The sequence below is a fragment of the Psammomys obesus genome, unplaced genomic scaffold (genome assembly GCF_907164565.1).
Source record: "Psammomys obesus unplaced genomic scaffold, mPsaObe1.curated_primary_1811, whole genome shotgun sequence".
In the NCBI taxonomy this organism is placed as follows: Eukaryota; Metazoa; Chordata; class Mammalia; order Rodentia; family Muridae; genus Psammomys; species Psammomys obesus.
Window position 1 is genome coordinate 328,801 of NW_026594240.1, and position 9,510 is coordinate 338,310.

The window sequence follows — 9,510 nt, forward strand, 5'->3', positions numbered from 1 at the left end:
GGAAGGAAGGAAGGAAGGAAGGAAGGAAGGAAGGAAGGAAGGAAGGAAGGAAGGAAGGAGGAAATCACCACATCATCCATTATTCCCCCTGTCATGCTCAGGCCAGACGCCATGCTGTGTGTTGACAGTGCTGGAAGTTGTGTATCCTCAATATCCAGTTATACAAACTACGGTCCCAATATTAAAATGTCTCACAACAGCAGAGACAAAGTTGTCTTGGAGAATTAGGAAATCGATGACCTGTGAGTGGGCGCTTGAGGAACGCCATGGAAATGAGCGAACAGGAGATTTGGAAGGGCATCCTGAGCAGGGGGAAAGGCCTGGACTGTGGTCTGGACCAACCCCCTCTCTTACCTGTCTTCCTGGCTGCTCCTTCACATCCCTGCCATCAGCCCTCAGACATGTTCTAGGGTCTCCCGCCTCCAACATCCTCCCTAGATAGGCTGTGCTGGCCAGTTTCACGTCGACCTGACACAAGCTAGAGTCACCTGAAAGGAGAAAACCTCAGCTGAGGAAATGCCCCCATGAGATCCAGCTGTAAGGCATTTCTCAATTAGTGCTCAATGGGGGAGGGCCCGGCAACTAGTGGAGGAGCCACCCCTGGGCTGGAGGCCCTGGGAGCTTTAAACAAGCAGGCTGAGCAAGCCGTGAGGAGCAGGCCAGTCAGCAGCCCCCTCCATGGCCTCCGCATCAGCTCCTGCTCCAGGTTCCTGCCCTGCTTGAGTTCCTGCCCTGACCTCTTCGTGATGGACTGTCTTCTGGAACTGTAAGCTGAATAAACCCTTTCCTCCCAACTTGCTTTTTGGTCATGGTGTTTCATCGAAGCAATAGGAGCCCTAATGAGGACACGTGTCCCTCCCTGGCTCCTCCTTCAGCTCTCTGGCTCCTCCTCTGGCTCCCTGGCTCCTCCCTCAGCCCCCTGACAGGTCTCCTAGCTAAGCAGTGACTTTGTTGCCTACAGAGGTCTGCACACAGCCTCCCTCCTGCTCGCCCTACTCTCTCTCCAGCCAATTTAGGATGATGACTCAGCTCCTGTCCCTCCACAAAGGGCAAGGTCTCCACACCAGTGGCCTGTGTCTCTAGGCTTCGGCTCCCAGCAGCGGAATGTGCCCTCTACCCTCCAAGGACGTCCCTTCCCCAGCTTCCTTGGCACGGTTGCCCATGTGCTGTGGTTCTTCCTCTCCACGGTTCCTCCATCTCTGCTCAGCTGACCCTCTTCTACATGACTGTAGACACAGATTCTTAGCAGCTGGTCCTGGGCTCTCCTGTCTCGTACCATGTCTGTGTGTCTATAAACGTGTGTGAGTGCGCATATGTGTGGCTGTGCCTGTGCGGGGCTGTGTGTGAGTATGTGCGCGTGCCTGTGGGTGGGGTGTGGAGTGCATCAAGTAGGTTAGGCAGAATGGCTAGCCGACCCCGGGGCCCCTCCGGTCTCAGCTCCCTCTGTTCCTGGAGTACAAGCTTATGGGTTGGTTGGTTTGTCTGTTTAGCTAAAGTTGGTCTCGAACGCACAGAGCTACACCACCCCACCCGGCCTGAGAGCGGGTTTTTGTGTAAGTTCTGGAACTAAGACTCAGATTGCCACGCTTAGGCAGCAGGCTCTGTAGCAGCTGAGCCGCCTTCCGGCCTCCTGTGCTAGTTCTGGAGTCACTGCAGCGGTCAGATGGGTAACAGCTCCCACGTGCCAAAGGCTTCGAGATGTCCACCCGGACCTTCCCCTGAGCTTCTTGTGTTTTGACACACGATCCTGCTGGGTCCGGCTGGCCTGGAACTTGGCCCTCCTTCCTCCCTCTCAGGTGTCAGAAACACAGGCCCGCACACCTCAGTGGCCAGTGCCCCCAGACGCCCCTGGTCACCATCAGCCCGCTCAGAGCTGTCGCTGACCGTGCCCCGCAGCTGACCGCGCCCCCACAGCCCGCCTAGAGATCCGCAAACCGTCCACCCAGCTGCTCATGCGGAAACTGCGACTCTTTTTACCCCTCGTCTCTCTCCCCTGACCGCCGCGTGTGTAAGAGACTACTCGTTCTTCTTCCACGCCTGCCCTGCTCCTTCCGTCTGCACACATGTCCCACCCGTCCTCTGAGTCGCTGTCCCAGCCTCCCAGGGACCCCCGGCCCTCCTCCACACCAGCCAGCAGGGTCTCCCTTTAAAAAGCTGTCCTAGGGTGCCCCTCAGACTCCCTCAGTGGTCCGGGGGAACCTGTGGAGAGCCGTGGGCTGTGGCTGCAGACAAAGCCAGCCTGAGCGACGGTCCCGGATGCTCCAGTGGCCTCTGGCTAAAGCAACACACCCGAGGCCAAGCTTGCCAAGCTGAGTTGGACTCACACTGTGCTGGGGGGAGTCGTTTGTTAGGCTGTTTTAGGTTTTCACCTGGGGAAGTAGTTTCTGAAAAACGTTAGGCCGTTCCACACCTCTTTCTTTTTGGATTGATGTGGCTGGCTTGCTTTGCCTATGACTAATGAAGCCTGGAGTAAACCGCGCTGCTCCAGTCAGACCGACAGCCCTCTCACTCCCCACTCAGGTACTGTCCCACTCTGCCGGCGGGCTCCGGCAGGAACCCGAGGACTAGTGAGCCCTGGCTCCTCCACCTGCTGCTTGTCGATCAGCCTTCAGTCCCAAGGGTTCCCCGGGCTCTGACCTGCCACACTTTCCCACCCAGAGACCTTAGACTTGTTCCTCCCGCTAATTGTTCTTCACACACACACACACACACACACACACACACACACACACACATCCCTTTAACCCCTTGTGCTTCATCCTTTGCCTCCTTTGCCTTCTCAGGTCCTGGGGCCCAGCTGTGTTCAATCCTAAGGAAGAAAGAAAGAGGGAGACAGGAGGACAGGAGGAGGAGCATGGGAACAAGGCCAGACTAAGAACAAAAGCCTGTCTTGGGAACAAAGGAGGGCGGAGGCTTGACTTCAATCAGCCCGAGAGCTGTCTCTTCAGACATGTCTTTCTGCATTCGGTACCTGCTGGTTCCGGTTTGCCCTTGGTCTTCATCCTCGCTGTTCTGGTGACCAAGCCTTAGCAGCCCTTAGCTCTGGGCGCCCTCTGGTGGCCCCGGAGCTACAAGCACAGCCGCCCTGTGCTGCACTCTGACGCCCTGGCTTACAGCGCCACCGTGTGGACAGTTGGAACAGGCGGCTGCTCGTCCCACGTCCACTTCCAATCCCCCACGGGTGAAGTGTGTGCGTGGGCAGCTGCGGGAGATCTACGTGCCCCTCCAGAGCAGAGCGCCGTCTATGCCGGTCTACCGTGAAGGGCCATGTCAGGGGTGTGGATAGAAGTCAAGGAACCGGCTCTTGAGTCTCCTTTTCTGTCACCCCACTTGTGCCCAAACTCTCCCGGGTTCCCGGTCCCCTCAGCACCTCCTTAGCATCCTCCACAGCATCCTCTGTGCCCACCATGCTGCCTACCCGCCCCCTCAGCCATGCCTCCCCAGATTCTAGCCTCCTCCATCCACACAAGCAATAATGTCACTTTTTAAAACATTTTAGTTTTATACGCATGAGCGTTTGCCTGCCTGTGAGAAACAAGTGTGTGCCTGGTGCCCACAGAGGCAGAAGAGGGCGCGGCGGACAGTGATGGGCTGCACTGTGGGTGTTGAGCAGCAAATTCCCTGTGGGCTGAGCGGCCTCTCCCGCCCCTTCGTTCTTTGTAACAACAGCTGGGGCCTGGCCGGGCGCAGTGTGCACACATTCAGTCCCAGCTCTGGAGAGGCAGAGCATCACTGTGAGTTCAAGGCCCGCCTGCTCTACAAAGCAAGCCCAGGACAGCCAGGGCTACACAGAGAAACCCTGTCTTGGGGGTGTGGGAGGGAAACAAAGTCCAGGCCCCAGTTTTACATGAAACATGGCACCTTTCCATGCTGATCTCATCTACCCAGAGCCTACCAATATTTTCTTCAGGATTGAACAGTATTCCCTCAATGAATGTCATAATTTTATTTAACTGGTCCCTATTTGGGATTTGTTTTTGTTTTCAAAACAGGGTCTTTCTGTCTAGCCCTGGCTGTCCTGAACTCACTCTGTAGACCAGGCTGGACTGGAACTCACAGAGATCTGCCTGCCTCTGCCTCCTGAGTGCTGGGATTAAAGGCATGTGCCACCATCCTGGCTTATTTTGGATATGTATATTGCTTTTAATTTACTGCCATTATAAACTGAACTTCAACAAGCACCTCTCTGGCTGTGTGTGTGTGTGTGTGTGTGTGTGTGTGTGTGTGTGTGCACGCTCCCGCACACACACACACACACACACACACATCATGACCTGGGGTTTGAACCCAGGCCCTCACAGTGCTAGGCAAGCACTCTACTACTGAGGACAGCTGTGCTATGGCCACAGCTGGCGTCTGGACGCTTAAAAGTTGTTTTGCAGCTGTTTCTGTGGGAGGCACACTTGCCCAGTCCAGTGTGATGATCTGAGGCAAACTGAGGCTGCTCTTCCCTCACGGCCACACTGGCCTCCTGGCGGGTCGGCCGGCCTCTTCTCCTCCACCCTCACGAGGAAGCACAGGACTTGGATTAGCTTCTCATGTACACCCCGTCCACTCCACTCCAGTTCCCCACTTCCCAGGATTCTCAGCTTTCTTGCCGTCTTCTCACTGGTGCAGAAACCAGGATCCACCGAATTAGTGGATTAGGCACCCTTCTTACTCAAAATCTTTGTATAGTGTTTTGCATTTCATCACTTGTTCTATTTTATGACCTTGTGTAGCCCAGGCCGGCCTCACACTACGCAGCCAAGGCTGGCCCTGAACCTGTGGGAATCCGACTCAGGGCTGTGCATGCTAGGCAAGCCCCCGCCGCCCCCCGGCTGACAGGGCTCTGGGGTGTTCACTGTGCTGCAGTCTGCACTAAGTTGCTAGAAAGCATTCGGGGCTCGTCCTAGTGGCCCATGATACAAAGGTAAAACTGGAATTCTGGGCAAGGCTAAAGGGCCCCGCCCGAGTTCTGAAGTCATGGAACTGTAGGTAGGCGGTTTCGTGGAGAGCTGCTATCCCAGCGGACAGCTGGCAAGTGGGAAGGCTGAAGGTGGGCGCCTCCCAGCAGTGCTGTGCCCTCCCGCCCTCCAGCCCGGTTCAGCTCCACACACCCGCCTACCGACAGCTGACAGCCTTTGAACTTGAGATCCCGGAAAATATACCCCATCTGACTTTTAATGAGGACTTTCCACGGCAGTGTCTTTCAGGGACGGTCAGAGGGTCTGCCCTGACTTGGAGAATACGGAACTGTTTTATCTGTAGTGAATTTTAAAATAGTGAAAGTGGCGAAAAGTCAAACTGTCTTTTATTGTCACTATGTAGGTCATTCTAATAAGGTCGGAGGTAAAATACCCCCCCCCCGGGGGGGAGACTCCTTCCTTTCTTTTGAGACAGGCGCTGGTGAGCAGCCACACCAGCCTCTAACCCACACTTCTGCCCCAGAATCGTGGGTAGCCTGTGCCCAACTAGTGCAGTTTTAACGATAAACTCGAAGTTCCGGTAAACGCACTGTGACTTTTTTTTTTTTTTTTTTTGGTGAGCACACCTTTCAGAAAACGTGTTCCGTGTGGGAGTCTGTTCATCAGATGAGAGGCCACCCAAGGTTTTTCCACATCTATTCATTTTAACAATTATAACTGACTCTGTATTTGTGTGCACACCCTTGCCGTGTGTGTGCAAGCCAGAACACAGCTTTCCGGAGTCTGTTCTCTCCTCCTTCCTGTGTGTGTGCTCAGGGGTCAAGGTCAGGTGGACAGTACTGGTGGCAGGCACCTCAGCCACTGCTCTCCCAGGCTGCACCTGCTCATTGGAGAATAAACTTTTAAGGTCCCGAGTACCCAGCAGCCAAAGCTTGTGACAAGGAGTCTGCAATTCTATTTTTAATGGCTACTTTTTAAATAGTTATATAAGATTATTTTTACTGTGTGAGCAGATGCACGCACACATGAATGCAGAGCATTCACAACTGGAGCTGGAGTGACAGGTGCCCGTGGCCACCTGGTGAGGGCTCCTCTGGAAGATGGCGTAGGTGCTCCTAGCAGCTGAGCCATCTCTGCAGCCCCAGCCTGCATTTCTTTTTTATTTTATGTGACTGCTCTGCCTGCCTGTATGAAGTGCACCATATTCATACCTGCACAGGGAGGCAAGCTGAGGGCATCTGAACGGAACCCAAGTCCTCTGAAGCAGCAGCCAAAGCTTTTGACCACAGAGCATCTCTCCAGCCCCAAGATATGTTCTCTGGTTTGAGCAACACATGAAAAATGACAGTCGTGCACACTGTGGAGAAACGTCACTGCCCAGCGCTGCCACTCGGGTAACCTTTGGACATTTGCTGCTGTTGGAAATATTGAGTCCAGAGGGATGAGTCAGCAGATTGAGGTACTCACTGCCAAACCTGGTGATCCGAGTTCAGTTCCTGGCTCCCACAGGGTGGAAGAAGAGGCTCTCCGACCCCACTGCATGCTGTGGCAACACGCACCCATGAACAATGAATAATGGCACTTTATAATGCAAACTGCACCTGGTGGTGTTTGGTGAATATACATTTTAGCACATACATGATACACTAAGGTTTTAGTATATATGTTTTTTACCCTACATCACCTATATACTAAATAAATCTAAGCTTAGACCCACCAATCCCTGAGCTCAAAATCCCACCATTCCCTGGGCTGACCCTAAGCTCAGGACTTGAAATCCCATCAGTCTCCACCCTGGAAAACACCCGCCCCCCAAGAAAGCTCAAGCTGCCTCCAGCTCAGTTCCCTGTTGCTTCTTGCCCCAAGGAATTCCTCTTTGCATATGAAATCTATGTTTCCTTTAATGTGTAACCCAGTGGGTGTGGCGGCTGCCCTCCTGGCCGTGCAAGCCCCATCCTGGGGTCTTCAACTGTGCCCCCTTTCAAAAGGTCATTGTAGCTGAGCTGCTCAACAGCTTGAACTCCACACTGAGGGCAGACGGGCGGCATGAGGTTCCGATCTGGAGTCCAGCTGCTCCCCACCGCCTGCCAACCCTGCCCTGGGGAGGGCGAGACCAGCTGGAGCCCTCACCTTTGCTGGGTACGGCGTGTCGGATGCTGGGAGTACACAGTCCTGTACCGCCCTCACCTGCACTCTGCACGGAAGCACAGTAAGCTGGTCGGTTCCCTGCGGTGGAGGTGGATGGAACTGCGCCTCCTTGTCACCTAAACCCTGGGAAAATGGTAGCTGCCGAGTAAGCATCCCCATCCCAGCACCTGAAGGATTCCCAGGCTTGCAGCTAAGCACCACACTGAACTTCAGGGCCTCGCTCCACCTCCCAAACCTGTGGCCACAGCAGTTTATGTGGTCATGGGGGTGAGGATCAAGCCCAGGGCCTCAAACTAAGCAGACAGACCCTCTATCAACAAAGCTCCATCTCCCGCCCAGGAAGACTATTTGAAGGGTCCGGAGGGAGTGTTGATACGGTGATGTGCATTACTAACATTCCGGCCCTAGGGGAGCATGGCTTGGTTTTTGGTTTGTTTGGTTTTCTTGTTTCCTTTTAAGATTCGCTTATTTTATTATACAGTACTCTGCCTGCATATGAGCCAGCAGGCCAGCAGAGGGCACCAGATCTCACTATAGATGGTTGTGAGTCACCATGTTGCTGGGAATTGAACTCAGGACCTCTGGCAGAGCAACCAAAGCTCTTAACCTCTGAGCCATCTCTCCAGCCCCATGGTTTGTTGTTTCTAACATAGTTGTCTGGGATAACTTTAGAAAAACACTGCGTCATATCTGTAGGCAATTTCAGCTTTATTAGTGGTGCTGAAGGTTCTTGACTCTCAGTCAGCAGAGACCAACTGGATCCCAACATAAAGAGCTTCCTTCCCTTTTCATGTCGCCTTAATTTCCTTTCTTTCTTCCTTTTTGGTTTTTTGAGAGGGGGGTGTGTGCTGTCCTGGACTCACTCTGCAGACCAAGTTGGCCTCAAATTCAGAGAGGACATCTCTGCCTCCCGAGCACTGGGACTACAGTCTCGGGCCATTAAAGAAACACTCTTTACTTTTATGCAAATGGGAGTCAAGAGGATGCAGCACCTGCGGAAGCCAGAACGGCACGTCAGATCCCCGGGGGTTGCAGTTACTAGTGTAAGTCACATGTGGGTCCTTGGGCTTGAACTCAGGTTCTCTGGAAGGGCAGAGATCTCAGCCACTGAGCCACCTCTCCACTGAGCCTCTATAGCTGACATACAAAGAGCCCATAAAGGATTCATTGTTGGCAGTAGAGGAAGAGGAATTCCAGAGCAGAGCAGAGCAAAGGGCAGAAAAGGACTCCAAGTTAGAAAAAGACAAAGTGTACCTGGCAGGAACACACGTCAAGGAACGTGAGGCATGATGGCGCACGCCTGTAATCCCAGCACTCAGACAGAGGCAGGCAGATCTCTGAGTTCAAGGCCAGCCTGGTCTACAGAGTGAGTTCCAGGACAGCCAGAGTTATGTAGATAAGACACTGTTTCAAAAAAGGAAAAAAAAAGTCAAGGGAGGGGGATGGAGAGATGGCTTAGAAGTTATGAGTTCTTACTGGTTTTGCAGAAGACCCAGGATTTGTTCCCACCATCAACATGGGAACTTAAAAGTCTGCAAGTCCCATTCCAAGGAATCTGGTACCCTTTTCTGACCTCCATGGCCACCAGGCATGCACTCAGCACACTTCCACATATACAAGCAAAACACTCACATACATAAAATGAAATAAATCTTTTTAAAAAAAGAAAGTCAGATGTAGAGTTGAACACCTTTACTCCCAACACTTAGAAGGCAGAGGCAGGCGGATCTATATGAGTTTCAAGTCAGTGTGTAGTGGTATACATAGCAAGTTCCATGCTAGCTAGGTATGCCTAATGAGACCTTTTCTCAAAAACGAAAGGAGGAAGGAAGAAAGGAAGGAAGGAAGCCAAAGAATAGAAGGAAGTCAATTTAGTGATTAGAAACTGGGGTATATGTGGCCTTAAAAGTCTACTTAGTTTTAATCCCAGCATACAGGAGACAGAAGCAGGTGGACCTCTGGAAGGTCAAGCCAGCCTGGTCTACATAGTAAGGTCCAGGACAGCCAAAGCACCAAAACAGAGATCCCATCCATTAAAAAATAAAAATAAAAAGTAGCCGGGCTTTTTCAGTATTTTATTGGGTTCTTTCCCTATCTCCCTACACCTCTATCCCTTCCAACTCCCCAACACTAGGTAGGAGAGAAAGGTTAGAGGAGAAAGGGGAAGTAGATATTGTTAGACTACTTTCTGCTGATCAGGGGCATCAAGTTTGATCTTCATTGTCAGGACATCTCCAACCAGCAAACAGCAACAACCAGCAGCAGGAGCAGCAAGGGGAGTAGCAGGAACAGCAGCAGTAGGAACAGCAGGAGCAGCAGCTGCTCCAGGCCCTCTCAGGGCTCTAGCATTTATACTCTCTCAAGAGCCCCCAGAATTGAAAACATAAAATAGCTTAGCTGACAAAATCATGTCCCTGTCAGAGCACAAGAAAAATCACAATCAGCTGCTGTGGTC